The sequence below is a fragment of the Rhamphochromis longiceps genome, linkage group LG5 (assembly GCF_057381845.1).
Source record: "Rhamphochromis longiceps isolate RC_006_pf linkage group LG5, R_longiceps_female_GT1.1, whole genome shotgun sequence".
NCBI classification, from domain to species: Eukaryota; Metazoa; Chordata; class Actinopteri; order Cichliformes; family Cichlidae; genus Rhamphochromis; species Rhamphochromis longiceps.
In genome coordinates, this window is record NC_140561.1 from 2,146,737 (window position 1) to 2,170,754 (window position 24,018).

General features: G+C 41.4%; 1 protein-coding gene and 1 long non-coding RNA gene across 2 annotated transcripts in view; one reads left to right on the forward strand and one right to left on the reverse strand.

Moving 5' to 3' along the window:
- LOC146669036 (receptor-type tyrosine-protein phosphatase gamma-like) overlaps positions 1 to 24,018 on the forward strand; it is a 368,084-nt gene that overhangs the window by 142,302 nt on the left and 201,764 nt on the right. The window lies entirely within an intron of this gene.
- On the reverse strand, positions 18,734 to 22,123 carry LOC146669038 (uncharacterized). The gene is made up of 2 exons (XR_014911669.1): positions 21,761 to 22,123; positions 18,734 to 20,565 (listed from the first exon to the last, which is right to left on the reverse strand). It is a non-coding gene; the product is annotated as an uncharacterized LOC146669038 (long non-coding RNA).

A 24,018-nucleotide genomic window follows, 5' to 3' on the forward strand; every position in this document is an offset into this window, starting at 1 on the left:
CAGGAAATACCCGATGTAATCTCGTCTTCGAGTAGTGCAATCTGTGCAAAATTTTAAACTGAATGAACCTATGTTGGGCGTTGATAGAGCAGGAATTAACATAACGGAGCCCTTTAGTCCAGATATCATTATGAATTTCTGACCCTAATTCCTTTTCCCAAGCTGATTTTATTTTACCTGTATCCTTCTGCCCGAGTGGCTGTAATATCTCATATATAAAAGCAACCGCATGCTTTTCTGTTATACAATCCGCCAGGCATTGGTCAAGCTTACCTGGAGTTGCAAACTCAAATTGTTGTAGTTGGGACCTTACATAGCTCCTTATTTGAAGGTATCTAAAAAGATCACAGGCTAATAAATTGTACTTCTGCTTAAGCTGTTGAAATGAAGCAAAAGAGCCCTGAAAATACAGGTGTCCCACATTTCGCAACCCCATTTCCTTCCAGCGATCAAATGTCCCATCTAAAACTGAGGGTTTGAATGCAGGATTAGCTGTAATAGGTGTCAAAAGCGAGAAGGCTCTGAGTCTATACTCTATCACGATCTGTCTCCAGATTTGAATTGTATTGTGAATAACTGGGTTACAGTTGTAGTACGTCCTTTTAAAACGAACAGGAGACAATGCAATTGCACCGAGAGAATAAGGCATACAGTCCTCTCGCTCCATGTCCAACCAACTTCCCATTATAACTGTATCATCTAGCCAATAAGCTATGTATTGCATATTAGCTGCGAAGTAGTATTTTTTAAAGTCGGTTCCGCTCTCTTAATTCTCTGATAAGCCAGGGCCAAGCCAGCTCCGATCAGCAAGAACCCTGTTATCATGGTTCCGAATAGATAGATATCTTCAGCGTCCTCGATCGACAGTCCCTCCAGGCACACGACCCTCCATTTCTGTATCCGGCAGGGAAAGTCCCTCCAGGGCACTCGGGCTCTCCCGAGCCCAGACTTCTCATTGAGAAAAGGGTGTCAATAGCATTCAGAGACCAGTTGATCAAATCCATAATTCTCTTTAGGTTTTAGAGACAGAGTGTGAGAGAGTGTTCAGGGAAAGTAATACAAAAAAGACACGAGACTAGACAAGGACACAAGAACTAAGCAGGAAAGACAAGGGAGAGGAGAAGAAGTGTGTCCGCCTCCTCCGAGAGCCAAAAGGAACGAGCCATAATGAACCAGAGAGAAGTGAGTGTCCAGCTACTGCCAATTTTATTTATCTAGTGCCAAACCCAAACAACAGTTGCCTTAAAGCAACTGGTAAAGAGCTTTTCATGAGATGCACTTCAACTGGTAGCTGAAAAGTCTGGGGACTCTGATCTTTACTCCAACTTTCTTTTTTTTTTTTTTTTGTATTTTCATTGATTTTTTTTTCTTTTTCCCCAAGTACTGATGGATGCTTCAGTGGGGAGAAGAGCTTACTCTAGAGTAGCGCTCCATTTTCATTGAAACAGAGCAAATCTGGGAGATACCACTCTATTCCAAATGAGATAAAGAGGTGTTTCTGTGGTTGTCGTGTTGGTGCAAATGCAGTTTTATATGTCACAGTTGGGAGAGTTGTAGTGTAACAGATCAAGCTTGTCTAGCTCTACAAAATTACTGTTAGTAATAGAAAAGATCAGAAATGAAGACAAGCATCTTAATGAAGCAGGATTTTCTATATGAACTTCTCTGTGTGGAATGTTTTACTCTTCTGTTAATACAAAGCTGAGAATAAAGCAGCAGTTTGTTTGATTGTTTATTGGTTTGTTTGTGTGTTATTCCCAGTCCAACATGACTTTCTGCCGTCGGATGGGGATTGTTGGTCTGATAGTTAAGTTTGTGGTTGGGGGAGGGGGGGTGTATGTGGAACATTGAAGTTTCAAAGGAAGAGAAACGGAAAGTTCAGAGCTTGAAACAGGAGGTGGGAGCTAATGCTGTGCTGTGAGGTAGAACTCATCAGAGAGGGCTGTAATTGCTCCTAATATTCATTAAAAATTTATACTTTCCCTTCTTTCACTGCTGTGTTCCTTTGCTATAGATTTTTCTAGACTTTTTTTTCTTTACCTCAGGCTTTACATGCATTCCCAAGTGTTAATTAAAAAAAGTCCTTAATGCTGTGTTTGAATTGATACAAACACAGTTTTATAACTAAAGGAAAAGGAGAAAAGGAACTGTGAGGGAGAAAACTGAAATTGAGAAAGGCTGATGGAAAAATGTAAAGAAGAGTAGAGAGAGCAGAGAATCATAAAAGCACAAAGTCAAGAAAGACAGAGAAAAAGAAGGTGGGGAAAGATATGACTAAAGGTCAGGTGAAGATGGGAGGGAAACTTCATTTCAGCTCATAGCGTGTGGCTCAGCCAATAGCCTTATAAATTCATCAAAATAATTATCCATAAAAAAGTGCTGCAAAGTCAGCCTGCATGTGTGTGAGTGCACAAGAAGGACAGCAAGAGAGAGAAATGCTTTTATGAGTTGGGCAGAGGAATGCATTGATTTCATAAAGGGCATAAAGGGATCTGTTGACCATTTGAACATGAGATCAATGCAGGGGGAGATGAAAAAGATGACATTTAACCTGATTTGTGCCCCTGGGCAGGAAGGACCTCTGCAGAAAGCCACACTGCCTGCTTCCTTTCTCTGTGAGTCCACACTGCTGTCTTCATGTGGGAGAAATTAGACAAATCACAAATCTGCTTCCTCCCAAACTCCAGATTTGGTACTATTTGAAACAGAAGTCAGGTAAATCATTTTTGACCATTTATATCATGATAAACTGGAAACATCTTACAAGTCATTCAACGTAAGAATGACAACAAGCATTACGTAGCGGGGTACGGTCTGTGGCTCAGCTCCAGAGCAGACGGCCGGCTAACCCAGCTGGAGGTCATCATCAAATCATGCCTCCCCTGTTTGAGAAGCACGCTGGGAACAATAAGGGGGGAGGAGCTATAAGTGAGCTGTCACCCTCAGAGTCAGAGGCGCTGATAACAGCCTGGAAATGCTTACTTATAAATAAACAACTGTGAGCAGTGACACACTGCGTGCGTGTGTGTGTGTGTGTGTGTGTGTGTGTGTGTGTGTGTGTGTGTGTGTGTGTGTGTGTGTGTGTGTGTGTGTGTCGTGGTGCGCAGAATCGACACCAGCTTGCATTATGCATAGTGATAAACATACAGACATGTTTATCAGCATTTATAGTTTATCCAAACATAAGTATCTAAAAAAATGGGGAAAATGGGGAATGGGAAAAAGTTGAATTCATACAAAAAGGTAAACTTTCATGTGTTCTGATTACACAAAGTGAAATATTTGAAGCCTGTTTTAAAAATATTTATTTAATGGTTTATAGCTCATGAAAGTCAGAAGTCTAGGATGTCAGTTATTTAATTCAGTGACATTTTATTTATGTAGCGCAAAATCACAACACGGGGCGACCGTGGCTCAGTGGGTTGGGAAGCGCATCTGTAACCGGAAGGTCGCTGGTTCGATCCCCAGGCTCTCTGTCCTGGTCATTGTGTCCTTGGGCAAGACACTTTACCCTACTTGCCTACTGGTGTTGGCCAGAGGGGCTGATGGCGCGATATGGCAGCCTCGCCTCTGTCAGTATGCCCCAGGGCAGCTGTGGCTACAACTGTAACTGCCTCCACCAGTGTGTGAGAGTGAATGAATAGTGGTATTGTAAAGCGCTTTGGGTGCCTAGAAAAGTGCTATATAAATGCAGTCCATTATTATTATAACACAAAGCAAGTGAGAATTAAAGAATTTGAATTAAAGCTATCTGAAGCATGTACAAGCTGATATTAATCTTTATTAGGGCTGTCAAAATTGAGAGCAAACAAAACTGTATAATGCCCTCTGCTGTCTTTGTGTAATTGGTCACATGACTGCATCACATGACTAACATGCGTCATTGTTTTAGAAAGTCTCAGTTTTCGCGACACGAAAGCACCGTTTTGAAATGTGTGCGTTTTCAACACGCTGCGCTTTCCATCAGCACTAACACAGTACGGGAGGCCCAAACGGAGAGGAAGCGATGCGTTTTCAAACGAAAACACATTAGTGTAGACGCAGCCTCAAACTCACAGAGGAGCTCAGCACCTCCTTTGCTTGGTGTGAGGCCACCTCTCCTTTCCCCCCTGCCCCATAACTTCATCACTCTCCCTCCAGGAACTTGACGTCAGGAGGAGTTTGAGATCAGTGAACCCCAGGAGAGCTGCTGACAGGCATTCTCACCAGGCTGTTCAGCCTCTCCCTGACTCGTGCCACTGTTCCCATCTGAAGGCATCCACCATCCCCAAAGAGACTGGTATAGACAGCCTGGATGTCTACAGACCTGCAGCACTCACGTCCGTAGTCATGAAGTGTTGTCTCAGCATGTTAGAGACTGTCTACCCACCTGCCTTGACCCCCACCGGTCCACAGAGTCCACGGAGGATGCCATCACCATCACCCTTCACAGAGCCATCTGGAGGACAGGAAGGACTACGTGAGGATGCTCTTTGTGGACTATGGCAGACATCCTCACCACCAAATCAGACCACCTTCAGATCCCCCCTGCCACCCGCTCAAAGATTTCCTCACTATCCGACCTCAGTCAGTCCTGCTTGGCTCCAAAACTCTCCAGCACACTCAGCACTGGATCCCCACAGGGCTGTGTTCTGTACCTCGTTAGGTTTGCTGATGACACCACTGTGACTGAGGTCATCTCTGATGGAGATGAGACAGCGTACAGGGCAGCAGTAGAGAATTCGTCCCGCTAGAGTGCTTAGAACTTCTGCACATTTTTCTTTGTAAAACAAATGGCAGGGGGATGGAAGTTTGCTTTTCTTCATGTTGGAGTTGATCAGTTGCTTTGATAAAGGCCTGTGTGGTAACGTCAGGCTACAGAGCCGTGTATTAAACGAAACATCCAAGATTTTTAATAACTGAATTACTTGATGAAGCGTTGCGGCCCTAATAAATGTGTGTGCGTTATCACTATGGGCAGACCTTTGTGCCATCAGAAACTGAATTTGAATAAGTTAAATTCAAATTTGAATTGCTCAGATGTAACTTGAATAAATGCTTTTTAAAACTGAATTTGAACGAGCTTAATTTGAAATTCAATGTATTAGTTTGAAAATGATGGTCACTACACTGAAATTGAATTTTATATTTTGAAAATGAATTCATTTGCTTTGAAACTGTATTTTGTCCTTTAAAAATGTAGCTCTCGAATATTTTCAGTTTCACTTCTCACCGTTCAATTTCAGTTCCAAAATTCAGTTTTTTGGGCTGAATCTACAGCATCTTGAGCTGAATTAAGACTTCAGAAGTCATTCGTCATGTCGAATGACAGGCAGATAAACTCTCAGGTCGGTAATAAATGTATTACATGTGAACAAGCGTCATGTTAACAAATGAGAGCCGGACAGTAACTTTTATGCTTATTGTAGCTGTTAGCTAAAACGCTAATTTAGCGTAGTTTGCCCTGGATTCAGCTTTGACAACAAATATGATCGACTGTTTCTAGCAGAATTCCAAAGTTGTCATCTTGTACCCTCTCAGAGCCCTGTATGCTTGCAGAGACCCCTACAGTAGGGAAACATGCAAAACAGTGTCCAAACCTTTGTATTTGAGCTTTATTTATGTCTTACACGGCATCCCAACTCTTTAGCTAACTTAATAACTTTAGTTAGTGAATAGTTTAATTCATTAGTGCAGCATTACTGGATCATCTCTGTTTGTAGTGATATGATATACAACTATCACTGAGACAGCAAACTCTGTAAAAAAATAATAATCAACACTTCTCATTCTTTTAATCAGGGGTTGGCAACCTTTCTGATGATGAGTGCCATCTAAAATTTCAGCTTATTCAAATTCAGTTTCTGATGGCACAGGGTTAGGGGGTGAGTGTAGGTCTTTTAAGTGCGCCTTATAGTGTGGAAAATATGGTAAACTTTTTGAAAAGGCAAAAAACGTACATTTAATTTTCTGTTAGAGGAGTCTCCAGAGCATTTCACATTGTGCAGCAATGCGTGGCAGAATAAGACAAATTGTAAAAATTATATTAAATATAATGAAGTTATTCAGGTGAGTTTATTTTATTTTTATATATTTTTTCTTACCACAATTAGATGAAAAGAGCAGAAGATATGAATAAATTAAATTTGTGCTCGTGTCTCCGAAATGGATTTACTTTCATTGAAGTCAAACTTCTCTGTTGGCAGGAAGGTGTGTCTGTGTGGTCACTGAGGCAAACTGCTGTTTTTTTTCTTCCTGAGACCCAGCTGGTGTCCCACTTCCCTTTTCTTTATGTCTTCTAAAGGCAGATAAAAAAAAACAGAGTGACTGCTTTGAACGGATCACTTATGTATTGAAGAAAGGGGCTTTTTAAAAATTTTTTAGCATTATTAAATCAAAATCTGAATCATAAGCAGATTACAAGAACTGGATGAGAATTTTATGTTCTGCCCTAATGCTGTGACTCAACTGGCTTAAGAATGTGTTTGCTGATCAAAGTGATTTTGATATATATTTCTAATTCGTTTATTTAATATTTAAACAAAAAATCAAGATAAGTAAACAAAGATCTAAACAGACAACCCTCCCTGAAAACCAACTGTTATGATGAATTGTTGTTGTATTACATTTGTAATTATTGGATCTAAAATGTGTGCTGGTGTTTACGCGTTTAAACTCTGTAAGACACGGGATTAAGATTTAACTGACACACAATAACAGGGCATACCCTTGAGACACTATGGTCAACAAGATCACTTATGTTAACTACAATATCTCAAAGTTTCTAGTTTCGTCCACTCAGGAGGTAGATCAGGCCATCTCCTAATTGGAAGGTTGGTGGTATGAAATTTGGTTTATCCAGTCAGCATGCCAAATATCTTCGGGCAGCATACTATCCCCAAATTGCCCCCATGGGAGTATGAATATTAGATAGAAAACGTGTGTGAGTCGCTGAATGAGGCATGCTGTGTAAAGTGCTTTGGGTACTGCAGTAGAGTAGTGCAGATGCAGATGTACAGAGTCTTGTCCTGTCGTGGTGCCTCGTCTGTGTTGTGCCATGCATTTATGGGTTGTCTGTATGGTTTCTTCAGTGTAGAGGTCTGAGCACTCTTCGCTGCACTGCACAGCATACTCTATGTTGCTTATGTCTTAATGCATGCTCAATCAGAAACCAGACGCACAAAGGTTTTTACTCATTTAAAATCATTGAGATCCGATGTTGTATATCTGCAGGAAACACACCTCCGATCAAGTGAACAAATTAAAATAAAAAAAAAACATGGATAAGGCAAATATTTAGCTCAAAATTTGAGGATAGATCACGGGGTGTGGCTATTCTAATTAGGAAGGGGATTCCATTCATTCCACTATCAACTGTGGCGGATACCAGAGGGAGATATATTATTATGCAGGGCAGGTTGTATGGGAAACAAGTAATTCTTGCAAATGTATACGGACCAAACTGGGACGACCCAAATTTTTATTGTACCTTTTTAAAACACCTGCCAGATTTAACAGAGTCCCATTTGATACTGGGTGGTGACTTTAGCTGCGTGCTTAATCCTCAACTCGACAGATCAAATCCAAAACCTGATAGCAAAATTTCAAAAGCAGGTAATGTTCTAAAATCCTTTATGCAATCTTATGCTTTTTTTGACCCCTGGAGGAACAAAAATCCTACATCTAAACAATTCTCATTTTTCTCACCAGTGCTCACGGATAGATTTTTTTTGTTGTAAATAGTAGAATTCTTCCCAAGGTTTTAGATTGCCAATACAACTCTATTGTTATCTCAGACCACAGTCCAGTACAATTAGATGTTAATTTTTATGAACGCTCAAGTCAAAAACTGCCCTGGCGGCTTGATCCTTTACTCCTAACTAAAGACTCATTTAACCCTTGTGTGGTGTTCGTATTTTTGTTACTCAGCCAGTGTTCATGGGTCTGGTGGACCCGCTAGAGTTTTGGCTTTCCAAATTAACACTATCAAACAATTTTATGTTAAATTACTCAACAGATGTTTACTTCATCCCAATTACAAGACATATGAACAGCAAACATGGTTAATTTTTTCCCTTTACCTTTGTTAGATCACATTTATGAATTAATGTGCTTCTCGTTTTTCTTTTATATAAAATGTTAGAAATAAATCAGTTATAATCAAGTGGAGTGAGTGGAAAGACACAACACATTTACACGTGAAAAAATAATTAATTGTTTAATTTTTCTTTTGACATAAACTGAACACGGGTCTCACAGACCCGAACACCATACAAGGGTTAAAAAAATGGTCTCTGAGCAAATACAGTTTTTCTTAGAGACAAATCAAACCCAAGGGATGAAAATGACTGTTGTATGGGAGGCATTAAAGGCCTATCTTAGAGGCCAGATAATTTCATATGTATCATTTCAAAAAAAGAAATACTTACAACAAATGAACAACCTAGCCAACAGTATAAAAGAGATTGACTGCTTATATGCAGAAAATCCAACACCAAACCTCTATAAGAGAAAATTACTAAATTCAGAATACGAAATTCGGTCCATTCAGCAAACAGAACTTTTATTTTTCAAATCAAGGCAAAAGTTCTATGAACATGGGGAAAGAGCCGGAAAACTTTTGGCACATCAAATTAAGCAATCCATATCAGCTAACACGATTTCTGAAATCTGTAAAACCTCTGGAGAAAAGACGTCTGATCCGAAAACCATTAATGACCAGTTTAAAATGTTCTATTCCAATCTTTATACTTCAGATCCGGTTGATGAAAACAAGGTTGCTGAAATGCTTGATAGATTACCGATTCCACAAATATCTGTAAATGATAGAACAGAAATTAATAGAGAGATAACCATTAGTGAAATTGTTGAAGTAATTAAATCAATGCAAAGTAACAAGGCACCGGGACCTGATGGTTTCCCTATTGAACTATATAAAATGTTTATAGACAAACTAGCACCAATACACCAATACAAAGATGTATACCAGGAAATATTCTTTCAAGAGAAATTACCAGATACTATGAAACAAGCCATAATTTCTGTGCTGTACAAAAAGGGTAAGGATCCCTCACAATGCAGCTCCTACTGACCGGTGAGCCTCTTAATGTCAGGTTTTGTAGATCGGACTCACCCGCAGACCACTAGTGTCTTCAAAAGGTGCATTTATTTACAGTGTTCCTCTACAGTGGAATTCATATATACATATAGTGATGTCAAGGGGAAAAGGGGCTGGGGTTCCAGGGTCCAGGAGTGAAAGAGGCAGGAGTCCAGGAAGGGAAGGTTTTCATTCAGCCCTCGCACATCTCCTCTCCTTTCCTTTATCTCTCTTGCTTCCGTTCAGTCGCCATGCACAGGGAAAGAACAGGTCCAGAGGCGATCTATACACAGGCAGAAAAAAACCATTAGTTTCCTGGTTCAGACAGGCTCACAAACTGACTTTACAAAATACAGGACGACTGACGCTGATGGCTCAACGATCCAGCGACGAGTAGAGCAGACTCGCCCTCTTAAGAAGGGTTCCAATCTCTTATGATCAGCAACAGATGTGCTGATCACCTCCAGGTGTGTAGGCCAGGGGCAGGAGCCCATACTGAGCTCCGCCCCGGCAGGAGAAAGAGAGAATGGAAGAGGGCGAGAGAGAAAGGGAAACAAAAACAAAGCACCTGACAGCTGTCAGCTGTCGAGGAGCGGAGACCATGACACTTAAACTGTGATTACAAAATTCTCACAAAAATCTTAGCTAATAGAATCGATCTCATACTGCCAAAAATTATGAATCCTGATCAAACCAGCTTTATACCAGGGTGACAGTCATTTTATAATATGCGCCGCCTATTTAATATTTTATATGCATCAGAACCAAAAGAAAAGTCAGAAATAATAATTTCTCTTGATGCAGAAAAGGCCTTTGACCGTATAGAATGGCCATATCTTCATGCGGTCCTAAATACATTTGAATTTGGCCCATTGTTTTGAAAATGGATTAAAATACTGTCTTCCTCTCCAGTTGCAGCAGTGAGGACAAATAATGTAACCTCTGCCATTTTTCAGCTTGGTAGAGGCTGCAGGCAAGGCTGTCGTTTATCTCCCTATCTTTTCAATTTAGTAATTGAACCTTTAGCTATGTGGATACAAATTGAACTATTCAAAAAGCCTACTGTTCCCTATTGGAATGCCCAGTGCAGTAGCACGTTCGTGCTTCACTTCACTGTCCATTCACACAGTATATCGCAACCAAGCCAGACAAATTTGGGATCAAGTTCTGGATGGCCACGGACTTGGACACCAAATATGTCTGCAGTGCATCTCCTTACTTGGGAAAAGACCCCAGTCGTCAGAAGGGAGAGAGGCTGGCAGAGAACGTGATCATGAAACTGATGGAGTTGTTTTTGGATGATGGGAGAAACGTCACAACGGACAATTTCTTTTCTTCACTGTTACCATCGCACAGACTTCTGCAGCACAAAACAACGTTACTGTGCACGGTGAATAAAGTCCGGCATGAACTTCCTCAACTTGCAAAAGATACTGCAAAGTGAGAGGTATTCTCCACTTCAGTGCTTAGAAGTGGCGGTGTCTCCTTAACAATTTATGCACCTAAAAAAACCAAGACTGTGTGTTCTAAGTTCCATGCACCAAGACGTGACGATCGGTGACGGCAGAAAGAGGAAACACAACACGATAACAGACTATAACCACATGAAGGTACGTGAATGTGTGTACAATTTTACACCAGTGCTACAATGTTTTCTGATGTGTGTTATACAGGCCTATAGAAAAAAACATATACTCATGACTCTCTCTCTCTGCTTTTACAGTGTGGTGTAGACGTGTTGGACCAAATGGCACGGATGTATTCCATAAGAGCAGCAACACGCAGATGGCCAGTAGTGGTTTTCTACAATATGCTGGACCTGGCGGCGATGAATGCCTACATTTTGTACAAGGCATGTACAGGGTGGACAGGCAAAAGAAGATTGTTTCTGAGTCTTCTAGCTCAGCAACTTCATTGCCGATTCATGCAGCACAAGGAAATATTAGCACAGAGGCAGGCTGCTGAAGCTGCTGCAGCTGCTGTGCCAGGGACTGTAAAGACAACGCAGCGCCAGGTGCAAGAGAGCTGCAACAGGAATCGCAGCAGGTTTACCTGTGCAACATGTCAGAAATTCACCTGTGCCAAATGCAGGGATGATGGACACTGGGTCTGCAAACGCTGTAAAGTTTGAAACACTTTGAAATAAAACAGACGTGTGTACCCATATATTGTGAATGTGTGTCTTTTGTATGTAGGTTGTAACATAGAGGTTTGGCCTGCCTTGGATCTGAGTAAACAAATGCCAATGTTGCACACACACACACACACACACACACACAGCAAATCTGCATTTATTTGTCCCACAAGTGGAAAATCTGCATTGTCATTGCAAAAAAGTGGACAGTGCAAGACAACAGCAGCTAAATAACAACTGTACAAAGAGCACAGTATAGAAAGTGCACTATACAAACAATCTGGAAACATAAATATGGACACGTGTATTCAAAAATATTGGTGTGTGTATATACACACACACACACACACACACACACACACACATATATCTATCTATCTGTGTGTGTGTGTGTGTGTGTATGTGTGTGTGTGTGTGTGTGTGTATATATATATATATATATATAAAAAAAAAAACACCCAGCACGCCCCTGCGGGCGGTTTATCCTTCAAGCTCGGGTCCTCTACCAGAGGCCTGGGAGCTTGAGGGTCCTGCGCAGTATCTTAGCTGTTCCCAGGACTGCGCTCTTCTGGACAGAGATCTCCGATGTTGTTCCCGGGATCTGCTGGAGCCACTCGCCTAGCTTGGGAGTCACCGCACCTAGTGCTCCGATTACCACGGGGACCACCATTACCTTCACCCTCCACATCCTCTCGAGCTCTTCTCTGAGCCCTTGGTTCGCCGTCATTGTGGATGTTGGGTATCGAAGAATCCATAGGTCCCTCATCCTATTCATGTAGCCCCTTCCGCCGGGGTTACTTGCGTAGTAGCATTCCAACAACGCCCTGTTTTCGTCTCTTGCCCACCGATGCCTTCTTGTTCCAGTAGCCCACTTTTCGTCAGGGTGCCCTGGTTCCTCAACACCTGACGTGGACCTTGTTGATCCGGGCGACGTCCGAGCCGGCATGCCTTCATATTTATTTGTCTCGCTCATGTCTGCGGTAGGCTCGCTTAGCATAGGGGGTCTAGCCTTAGGACCCTTACTGGATACAGACGCCCCAGGCAGGAATCGAACTTGCGATCCTCTGTTCCAAAGGCGTGTAGTCTAACCACTATCCACTACGCTATCCAGCTGGTCGGGGGAATTTATTTATATATATATATATATATATATATATGTATATATATATATATAACTAGACTTTATGCATATTATGTAAGGTGTGGCTATATAAATGTATGTACAACTCTGTGTATATATGTTTATGGACATGACATGTAGTGACAAGGACTGACAAGAACTAATATTGCATATGAGAAATATTGAGAAATATTGCACATAGAAACTGCCATGGTGTATTGTACACTGCAGGTAAGGAGGGTGTCTTTGCACAACAAAAGCAGGAGAACAATGGAGCTGAAGAACCTGTGAAAATCTCAGCGGGGTGCCAAGAGGTGGTAGGGTCGGGGGAATTTACACAAATTTGCGCAGGGCTAGTAAATCTAGTAGTGGGGACTTGCACCAGGGAAAAAAGGCTCAGTAATTCTAGTGTTTAATAACATAGAGCAAGATTTCTCTGCCTTCCCTTTTAAATTAGAAAAAGAAACGTTTAAATATTTGGGAATAAATATAACTCGCACAATGAACAAGTTGTGGATTCATAATTTCGACACTTTGTTAGAACAAACATCACAAGATTTTAAAAAATGGGCAACACTTCCAATCTCATTAGCAGGCTGAATAAATCTAGTTAAAATAGCAGTCTTACCAAAACGTCTCTATGTTTTCCAAATGGTTCCTGTTTTTATAACCAAATCAAGTTTCAAAGATTTAAACAGATTAATAGCAACATCTATTTGGAAAAATTCAAATCCCAGAATGGAAAAAACATATTTGTAGGCACCAAAAGAGGCTGGTGGGCTAGGGTTGCCACTACTGGGCGGCTAATATCACCAAATTATTGCACTGGAAATATGTTTATGAGAACAGCGAGGGCGAGGCTGGGGTAAAAATGGAACTGATGTCTAATCCACTTCCCCTCCTAACCTCATCCGTAGCTCTAAATCAAAAACAGAAAATAACAAATCCAGTTGTAGGAACATCTGTTAGAATATGGCTTCAATTCAGAGGGCACTTGTTGCAACAGGTTAGTAATGTTTTCCCTGTTTTTTAACCCTTTTTTGCCATCCATTTCAGATAAAGCATTCCAAATTTGGCACAATAACGCTTTGAATTTTTTTTTACAATTTATTTTCAGGAGAAACTTTTAACACCTTTGACGCTCTGATGAGAGATTACAATAAACCAACTTCACATATGTTTAGATACCTGCAAATACGAAGTTTTTCAAAAACATTGTTTCCTTCATTCTCCTACTTACCTCCTAAAAATCAAGTGGATACTATTTTGGAAATAGATCCTTTTGGCAAAAGGCGAATCTCCGTCATATACAAACTGATGCAGAGCTTAAGGCCTGTTACTTGGGAAAAAACTAAAAATAATTGGGAAAAAGACATTGGGGTGGATTGATCTGATGATGAGTGGAGATCTTGCTTGAATTGTATACATACTTCCTCCCTTTGCATTCACAGTGGTTTCATTCAGTTTAAAATTCTTCATCGTCTTCATTATACAAGAGAGAGGCTTTTAAAAGTTTTCCCAGAAGCCGATCCTGCCTGTCCCAGGTGTGGACATAATCCAGCAAATGAGGGTCACATGATGTGGTCTTGTCCGAACCTGGATAATTACTGGGGAAATATATTCAAAGTATTATCTCACATCAGTGCGCAAAATTTAGTGCTTGATTTCCGCATTGGCATTTTTGGAGTTATGCCACCTCAATACGAAATTATTAAATCTCAGGAAAATGCCATAGCGTTTGCTACGTTGCTTGCCCATAGACTCATTCTATTCCACTGGAAGTCTGATGAGGCTCCTTCATAGATACAGTGGTTAAAGGAGGAGCTTTTCTTTTTACCACTGGAAAAACTTCGATACAGAGTTCTCTCATCACAACAAAAATTCTCTGCGACTTGGAACCCATTTATTGACTATTGTTGAAATCTCCCAATTCTTTGAATCTTTGGGCTGAAGGAAGGACAATACTCGGTGTATTTATGCTCAATCAACAATCATTTATTTCCATACAATTCAACACTTAAGAGCATAAGGACCATCATGATGGGGAGACATGCCTGAAGAGGGTCACAGCAAATCTCAAAATGGTGACGGGTTGCTCAGCTTTTTATAGTCTCTAGTGGCCCCCATCTAGTCGTAAAAGCCAAAACATCACATTCTTTCTCTGTTACAGCGCCTAAGTTATGACCTCGGCTCCCTGTCTTTCTCTGCTTTCTGTAAGGTGGGGGTGTGGAATGTGGTCTGTCTCTTCTATTATCGGCACAAGGTCCTCTGCACACAACATTCTCTTCATGATTCAGCAGTATGAAATGTCAAGAAACAGTGTAACACATTCAACAGTGTCGAGTAATACAGGTCAATCCAATAGATCTAATGATTTTCACACTCTTTTAGGTCAGAAGTATAATGCAAACTAAGACTACATACTGATCACACACTCTATGTTAAAGGGTATAATATGATCTACAGCAGTATCATACTTCAACTACTTTTGATTACATATATAAGGTAACATATGATAACAGAATAATATCACAATTCCCCCTTTGATCTCTTTTCTTCAAAGAGATCACTTACAACATACACTCCAGCATTGCAAGGTCCAGTTCTTCTTGGTCCTGAGGCCCTCTGTCCCCCTTTAACGGGTGGACCATATGTGGGATGACCTCTGTGTTCACGCAGTTCAGATGCAAGCAAAGTTAGATTTACAACCATAACAGCAGTTACAGATGACACTCCCATCACTCCCCAATTCTCCCACAGCTTTATTTTGGTGCTCCAGTTTTCCACCCCCTTTTTAATGCCCCCTTATACCTTTCAAATGTACTTAGACTAGAACCTCTGTCTAAGGAGCTTTTAACCTTTATTTTTATTGCTGCAGCTACCAGTGTTTTCCAGTTGGGTGATTCTCAGCTTCTTTCTTCGACCTCCGGGGTTAGACCACCCTTTAGTCATTGCACAGTTCTGGGGATTATTCTGCCCCGATTTCAAACAAGGATCTGTGTGTTTTGGGATCACCGCCGTGTCCCCCTTTTTGCCAAGAGTCTCTCGAACCTCGTTGGTCTGGTGTTCCTGGTTTTCGCCAACCCCCTACATGGTCATTTCTGTGTTTGTGGGATCCATGTTCTCCAGGAGCCCAAACGCCATGACACTTGACCCCAGTTGCTGTCTTGGCAGTCCCTACATCTGTCTCTGCTGTGAAGGGTCCTCACATCTCCGTGTCCCCGTCTGGTGTCTGTTCCTTTCTCTGCAAGAGACAGAAAACCAAAACACCTCTCTCCCTAGCCTTGATAATCTAATATTGTTATCCATTGTTGTTCTAATGATTCAAATTTGGTTTAAAATATTATGTTCAGGACCTATTCTAATCATAATCTATGTGTGTGTAAAAGAAATCAAAAATTAATGAACCATTTCTAAGTGTAACACCTTATATGCTTAAGTTTTGCCATACCTAAATTATTAAACACAGAAATAACGTCATAAGATGTTCATAAACCCATTGTTTGGTGTTCGGACTCAACTTCCCCCTTTTTGACACACTCCCATGTGTCAATTCATTGGAGCTAGACAATTAAAAGAGAAGGTTAGTGACATCATATCTCAGAAAGTATCAGAAATTCTTCTCTCGAGTACCGTTGCTCCAGCCTTGTCGTCCCAGAGGATCCTCAATCCCGGAAATTTCCCTTCTCCTCATGTAATAAAGTCTATCATCCTTCCATGCCCTGGTAACTGGTCCATCCAGAGCTGTAACATTTTGAAATGTACATACAACAAGCCAAACCACACCTTGGTCACACCAACCCTTTTCTGCCCTGAAGATGTCCAACGCCATCTTAGTCTGGACCAGGGTTGTAATAGTTTTGCAATTTTCATTAGTTTTTATTTTTATTTAGCTTCGACTTCAGATTTTCAATTTTATATCAGTTTTAATCAGTTTTTACCAATTGTTTGCTAGTTTAGTTTAGTTTTGATTAGTTTCAGTTATAGTTTTAGTTGTGTCTGCAATAATTAAGTGTAGCAAAATCCCAGTCCCATCATATCAGTCATGCTCTTGTGCTTATCCTTGGGTATTGTGACTATTAACTCTTGCAGCACCGGGTGCTCCTAATTTTGGTTCGAGTGAATTTATAAACTTTGTGAAGGGAATTGACTCCTCTGCACACTGGAATAAACATAATCAACATGATCCACATTTTACTGCGTGTTATTTCACCATCTTATTGATTCAAATGCTCCATCCTTATGTGGTTTGCGACATTATGTTTATCCACTCCGTCTCTAAATGTTTGAAGAATTTTCAAGTTTGGGGTCAAATTTTAAGAATTTGACCATAAGTGAAAGTTATGGTGTCATCACCCCCTTCGGGGCTTACCTTTCCCAGTTGTGATGATATTCCTCCCTATTCTTTGCAAATACCCCCTGTTGGTGGCGAGAAACTGTTGGTGTGGTCAAGTGGGTGCTATAGAAACAAAAGCTCAGGACAGAACAGTTATCAGTCATGTACTTCATACAAATTTTGCATATGTTTTATTTCATATTGATCCTCTGAGTGTAATGGTACATTTTAATTTGAATTTATCCAAACTAAACACAATAGGTTTTTCTTTCTCTACTTTGCTCTTGTTCTTTTGCAGTACCACATCCTATCACATGTCCCTGTCGATTATATTCTACTTTTAATACTTACTATTTCAAGTGAGAACCTAAATCACGTGGCCCAATGTTTATTATTGCATATCTCTATTCTGAATGTGGCAAGTCATTCATAGGTATTGTTAAAGTTTTGGCGATTTTCCTCTATAAAATTTAATTGACTTTTTTACAGTGGCCTGCTGTGGTTAATAGTAACATATTCCAGTCATGAGTGATATCAATAGTTTTCTCCACTGTAGCATTTGGCATTCCCAATAATATAACATGATACCTTAATCAAAACACAGCTAATATAGCACAGTTTTCTTAATGCAAACATCAGTAACTCAAAATCAGCAACCACAGTGTTAAGTCTGCAGTTCATACTTATGTGAAGCTACAGTCTCCTCCTCCAGTCTCTCTTATCCTCCTGCTCCTGAAAAAACAAAACAAAGCGAAGCATCCACCCTTCTCTTGTCCGCTGGGTGAATTGTTTATTGGCATTTACTAATCCTAAAGTGGGTGCAGTCATTGTCTCAGTATCAAGTCAGTCAAAACTTTTAGTCGTCAGTCCATCACAGTCCAGTCACATGCATACCTCCATACACATTCATACCAGATGTTGCTGATAATGGAGTCTCGCGCGCAACCTATTCGAGCATCCATCATCAGCAAGATGACGTCATCATTTTAAAGGAAAACAATTCCTTGTTGTTTTTTGGGCCGGATTGACTCGGTGCAATCCTTTTAGACTCAGAACTTCTCAGTGTTCCCTATAAGTGAATTTCTCCCAAGCCAATTACAATCATGGAGAAGCACACTTTGCAACTGTTTTTGTAAGAATATTTCATAGCGCTTTAAATTTCAATCTTTCAGGCCTGGTTTAAAGAGCTGATTGTTAAATCATAAACTCACAAAATATCAACATATCACCACCGGTGGATCACACCTCTCCGATTTTCTTATCTCAGTGCACTGTAACAAAAACAAAAACAGACATAACCAACAAAATACTACTAAAATAACACAAACTAGGGCCCGTTGCAGACATGTCCAAGCATAAAACTATCCCTCTCTCGCTTACGAGAAAGAACACAAGCCAAAGCTCACTGATAACATCAAGCTAGCGCTAAGCAAAACCAAAAAACCCACCAGAAATTCACAGGAACGTTTTGCTTCCTGCCGGGACAATATTGTGTGGGAATGAGAAGCTCAGGTGCCGTAACACCTTTTGTTCCTCCTTGAATTAAATTTCAATCACAGAAAATGCCGTACTCCGACCTAAAACTTACACTATTAATTCATCATTTTTCACTCTGTGCCACTGTTCCTCATCAGGGCTGTGTGAAGCACAGCAAAGAATTCAGTCAAGGCCTTGAGCCATAAACAGACATCACGCACAGACATTGTTTTCATAACCAATCCGTTTTAGAGCTTATTCCTAAAATCTACATAAATGCCCTCTGAGTGACATATAACACATTCTAAGTAATCAATGGCTCCTCATAAAAATTATGCATTGGGATGTTTGTGTGCAGCATTTTGCATATCAGCATAAGCAAAGCATTCTTCATTGCATCAGCGTGTGTGTGTGTGTGTGTGTGTGTGTGTGTGTGTATCACTTCTCAGTGAATCAGCATTCCAATGTGTGTGTGTGTGTGTGTGTGTGTGTGTGTGTGTGTGTGTGTGTGTGTGTGTGTGTGTGTGTGTCATTTCTCACTCACTCAACGAGTGCCCGTGTTCATGTGTGTATTTCACTTCATTCTGAATCTGTGTGTTTGTAGACGTGTGTGTGTGTGTGTGCGTGTGTGTGTGTGTGTGTGTGTGTGTGTGTGTGTGTGTGTGTGTGTGTGTGTGTTCATCACTTTCCTGTTCTGGCGTTCTGGGTAAACCACGGCCTGAAGCATGCCCTGGGGTCCTGCCCTCCTCCTTTTCAGTCTGTTTGCGACCATTGCTGCTGCTGCTCGAAGTTCTGTCCGTCCTGGTTCTGACCCCAATTGGGGCAGTCCTTTCTCCAGTGTCCATGCTCACCGCAGGTGAAACCTGCATCTTCTTCTGTGTTTTTTTGTCCATTCTGAGGTGCCTTCTGTCCTCAGTTACTCCTCCTGTCCCGGTCACGCCCTTTTTGCTGCCCCATCATCCGTGTTGGTCCATCACTGTCCTGCACAGTGTAAATGCAGAGTTATCAGGGTCAGCATTCTTTTGCTCAGCCTTACTTTTCCTTCGGGCTTGGCGGGCGTCTCGTCACAGCTCTGTCAGCTGAAGCTGTCTGAGAATTTTCCCCCGTGTAGTGAAACGGGCCTTAGGTTTAGTGCTCTCCGTATCTGCTGCATGAGATCGCATTCCTGCAGCACTGTTGACTTTTCAGGTCGTTGTTGTGGGTCCAGCTGTTGCAGCATTTGGTCAGTGTCATGTATGGGGGAAAGCAGGAGTCCAGTCCGCCTCGGCTTTCAGGGCGGCAAAGCAGCCTGTAATTAAACATAAAAAGAAAAACAAAAAAACAAAAAACAAAAACAGACAAAAACAGACAAAAACAAAAGCAAACGAACAGGAAAATGATGTTGTGTTGGCTGTATTACAACGAGAGGGGAGAAACACCGGGACCAGGCCCTGTGTCAGCCTTCTCTCCCCCCTTTTTTTTGTTTTTTCTCTCCCGATATAATCAACTCCTAACCCACCAAGTTGACAGGACAACATGCACCTGTTAAAATTCTTAAGATCATGTTTAAAAGCCCAAAAAGAAATTTTCTTTCATTCAGTAATCACTTGTATCAATCAATCAGCAGTAAACATGTCACAATTTGAATCTTTTAACCCCTAAATTTGTCATGTCTTCACTGGTTGGTCAGACCAGTGTCTTTTTCTTTGAAGTTAAATTGTTGTCCTGCAACCCAGAGAGTTTATTTGTCAGTAATGTATTTATCCTTTAACAACAGGTGTATGTTAAGTTTCGCTGCTTTAGCCTTGCTGGAAAATCTTCACGTGTTCATGAGTGTAAGCTGTTTCTTCATTGCGTGTATGTGCATTTGTAGGCAGGCAGGTTAATTTTATCTTTCTCTCAAACTAGGCGTTACCTTAAAAGGAGCCTTTCTCTCAGATTTCTCTGCTTGTGTGTTTTTTTGTTTCACCTTTTGTTGTGATGCTCCGGACGCCTTCCCAACCTCCACAAGTCCGTTGGCCCCAATTTTATGAGTTAAAAACTTCTCTTAATTCCTCCTCTAATTCTCTCCTTGCTGCTGTCTGTTTCACAGCTGCTGATTCGTGCTGGGTGTGGTTCCCATTACCTATAATTTTGCTTCGGCCGCTGTGCTTGTGGGGGCAGTTGGTCCAGGTCCGCAGCTTCCTGTATTAACACACTAAGAGATTTATTTAATTTCATTTTCATCACTGTTAAACAGATAAGCAGGCAACACGCCTACCTTGACAGCGTAAACTGCACGCCAGTCTCCCAACACATTCCTCTCTGTACTCCTCCATAATTCTCCACTACACACCTCTTACTATCTCTCCTTTTTATTTTTATTACACCACAGAGTAATACACCCAATTATGCCCGTCTATCTCTATGTGGCTCCAAATTCCCTCTTTTTTTTTAATTTCACACTCGTCAGGGGACAGGCACACAACAATTTCAACCACTGAAACGAGGAATTCAACCTTTTTATTTCTTTACTAATCTAGACTCAACCTTTGTTCGCAAAATGTGTCTTGTTCTAGTCCGGAATAAATGTGAACCCGTGGTTACACGGTCGTTCCAGTGTTATTCCGTAGCTAAGCGGGAGTCCTCAGTTCCCAAGTCGCCACCTCGGCACTTAACCTGCCTGCACGTCTACAGACAGGGGGGTTGCCAAACCATGAACAAAATTAGTTTCCACAGGTACACTAGGCATCAACCTTTGATCCTAAAATGTGTCTTTGCTCTAATGTCCTCCTAATCAAACACATCAACCGTCACTGTCACTGTGTTCAGACTTCACACACAGAAACACACTCAGCGCGCGCCTCACCCACAGCCAGAGCGCGCCTTACACACACAGCACGTTTCACCATCAGTGAGACACACAGAGAGCGTTCCTCATCAGTGGAAGATTACACAGAAACTTCTGAGCTCAACTGTTAGATCTCCTTAAAGCACACTGCACCATAGACCAAAATACCCCTTTCTCTGCGCTTATGACCGCCACAACGGGGCAAAGTCGCATCATAAAAGTGATGCTTGCATCCCCGAAGTTATACCCGACATCATAAACCAGGTTTTGCTCTATGTACTTCTTGGCAAGTAAAATTTTACTTTGTTTTATGACCGCAGCCCTTAAAAAAAAACTCGACTGACGCCACAAACCACCGTCAAACCTCTATTCAATGTACTAAAACTAGCACCAACCACTACTGCACTTCACGGCCGCACCACCGGAACACGGCCGTATCATAAACCAAATCTACGGACGTGTTTCGCTCTCGCGTTGCCAGCGTTCAACTGCACCGTGAGCCAGCATCTGCTTTTCCTTAAATCAACTTCTATTTCATAGCCGGCAAGAGCCAGGATGTAACCGACACCATAAACAAACTTCAAACCTCGACTTCAATGTACTGAACTAATGGCCGCGTCTTCAGAAGAAATTCTAATGTATTATTGCTACAGAAGCCAGTATTAGACAAAATTAAATGTGGAAGGTAAAGTGGCTGCAACTAGCTCAACGTAGTATCTTATTAGTTTCTCGGTAGAAGCAGTTTATTTAACACACTGGAATTCAGCCTCAACTTATGTTGTTAGTATCTCGCGCCAAAAACCAGACACCGACAAATTTACTGTGAAAATACGTGTAACTCAGTGAACAGATTAATTTGGAAAGCCCAATATGCACATTTGGTATTTATAATACAACAGGCTGTGCTTACCTTTCTGTTTTAGGCCGGCCTTCTGTTCACCTTGCCCCACGATCTCACCAAAGGCCAAATCTGCACCTCTTCAGCACACCAAAGATCCGGGTCACGGCACCAAGTTGTTGAAATCTCCCAATTCTTTGAATCTTTGGGCTGAAGGAAGGACAATACTCGGTGTATTTATGCTCAATCAACAATCATTTATTTCCATACAATTCAACACTTAAGAGCATAAGGACCATCATGATGGGGAGACATGCCTGAAGAGGGTCACAGCAAATCTCAAAATGGTGACGGGTTGCTCAGCTTTTTATAGTCTCTAGTGGCCCCCATCTAGTCGTAAAAGCCAAAACATCACATTCTTTCTCTGTTACAGCGCCTAAGTTATGACCTCGGCTCCCTGTCTTTCTCTGCTTTCTGTAAGGTGGGGGTGTGGAATGTGGTCTGTCTCTTCTATTATCGGCACAAGGTCCTCTGCACACAACATTCTCTTCATGATTCAGCAGTATGAAATGTCAAGAAACAGTGTAACACATTCAACAGTGTCGAGTAATACAGGTCAATCCAATAGATCTAATGATTTTCACACTCTTTTAGGTCAGAAGTATAATGCAAACTAAGACTACATACTGATCACACACTCTATGTTAAAGGGTATCATATGATCTATAGCAGTATCATACTTCAACTACTTTGATTACATATATAAGGTAACATATAATAACAGAATAATATCACACTATATAAAAACGTATTTTCCAGATGTGTGACGTACATTTTTTGTTTGTTTTGTTCTGTTTGTTCTCTTTACATGAGCCTCGGGTGGGGAGGGGGGGTTTCTTTTTAGGGCCCGAGCACTGAGAGTGCGAAGGCCCTATTGTATCTGCTCTGTTTCTTCTTATTATTATTATTCAGGCAAAACAAGGGCCTTTTTGAGGGCCTAAACATGCTCAAAAACTCATGAAATTTTGCACACATGCCAGGTCTGGTGAAAAATTTTGTATTTTAATGGTTTTACATATGAGCACTGGGAAATGGCTCTACAGCGCCACCTATGCCTTGTTAAATGCAGCCCTACGACCACATCGTTTCAGCTACATGTATGAAATTTGGCACACATGTGTATCATGCCGAGTCGAACAAAAAAGTCTGTGGGCCCATTGATGCAAACCCAACAGGAAGTCCGCCATTTGGAAGAGAAGGTGACATTTTGGCTCTAATTTTGCCATTTCCATGCCTCGAACTTTTGCGAACTCCTCCTTGGGATTTGGTTGTATAAGCTTCATCTTTGGTCAGTGTCAACTACACACCTGGGCCATGTTAAATTGCGGAGCTTTTGAGTTTTCACAATACTATGAGGCCGTGGCGCCATGGCGAATTTCGATGACTCGCCATGAAAATCTTATTGCCTCTCATTTTGTCATACATTTTCTGACCTTGACCAAAGTGAACACATATGATAAGGCTCCACCCCTGAACATATTTCAACTGCCATATTTGACACCAGGGACAGCGCCACCTAGTGGGAACAGGAAATGTCATGTTTTACACTTTGGGGTACAGTATAGTGATGGGTGACACCTGCAGCCTCAAATTTCTCCAGGAAAGCCTTAAGGAGTTGGTCTTGGGTTACAGTGAAAACTGTGAGTTTTCGCAAAAGGGTGTGACCCCAGCAGCATGGCGAACTTTGATGTCACGCCATGAAGAAACAAATTAGTATAACTCAATGAAATCCAGTCTGTTCAGTACCAGACTTTACAGGCATGATGTCAGACCCGCCCTGAACAGATTGATGTGCCCATTGTCGGGAATACGTACAGCGCCACCTAGTGGCAACAGGAAATGTCATGGCTTTAATTTTGTTGTACTGATTTTCACAGGTTCATCGTGGCCACCTCAAAAGCGGTGAATATCAACATCAGTCCCTCGTGATGCTTCAGTGCAAAAATTGTGACTTTAAACTGAACGGCGCACCCTGGTGGCAACGCTGTTCAACATGAAAGATGAAGTGGCTTTTGAGGGGCTTGCAAGTTTATAGAGGCTTGAAATTTGGCCCACACCTCCAAATGGATGAAGGCTTTGTTGTCATGTGATCATTTTCATTGAATAGCGCGAAATTGCTCCACAGCGCCCCCTACAAAATTTCAAAACAACAGCCCCTGCTCTGTGTTT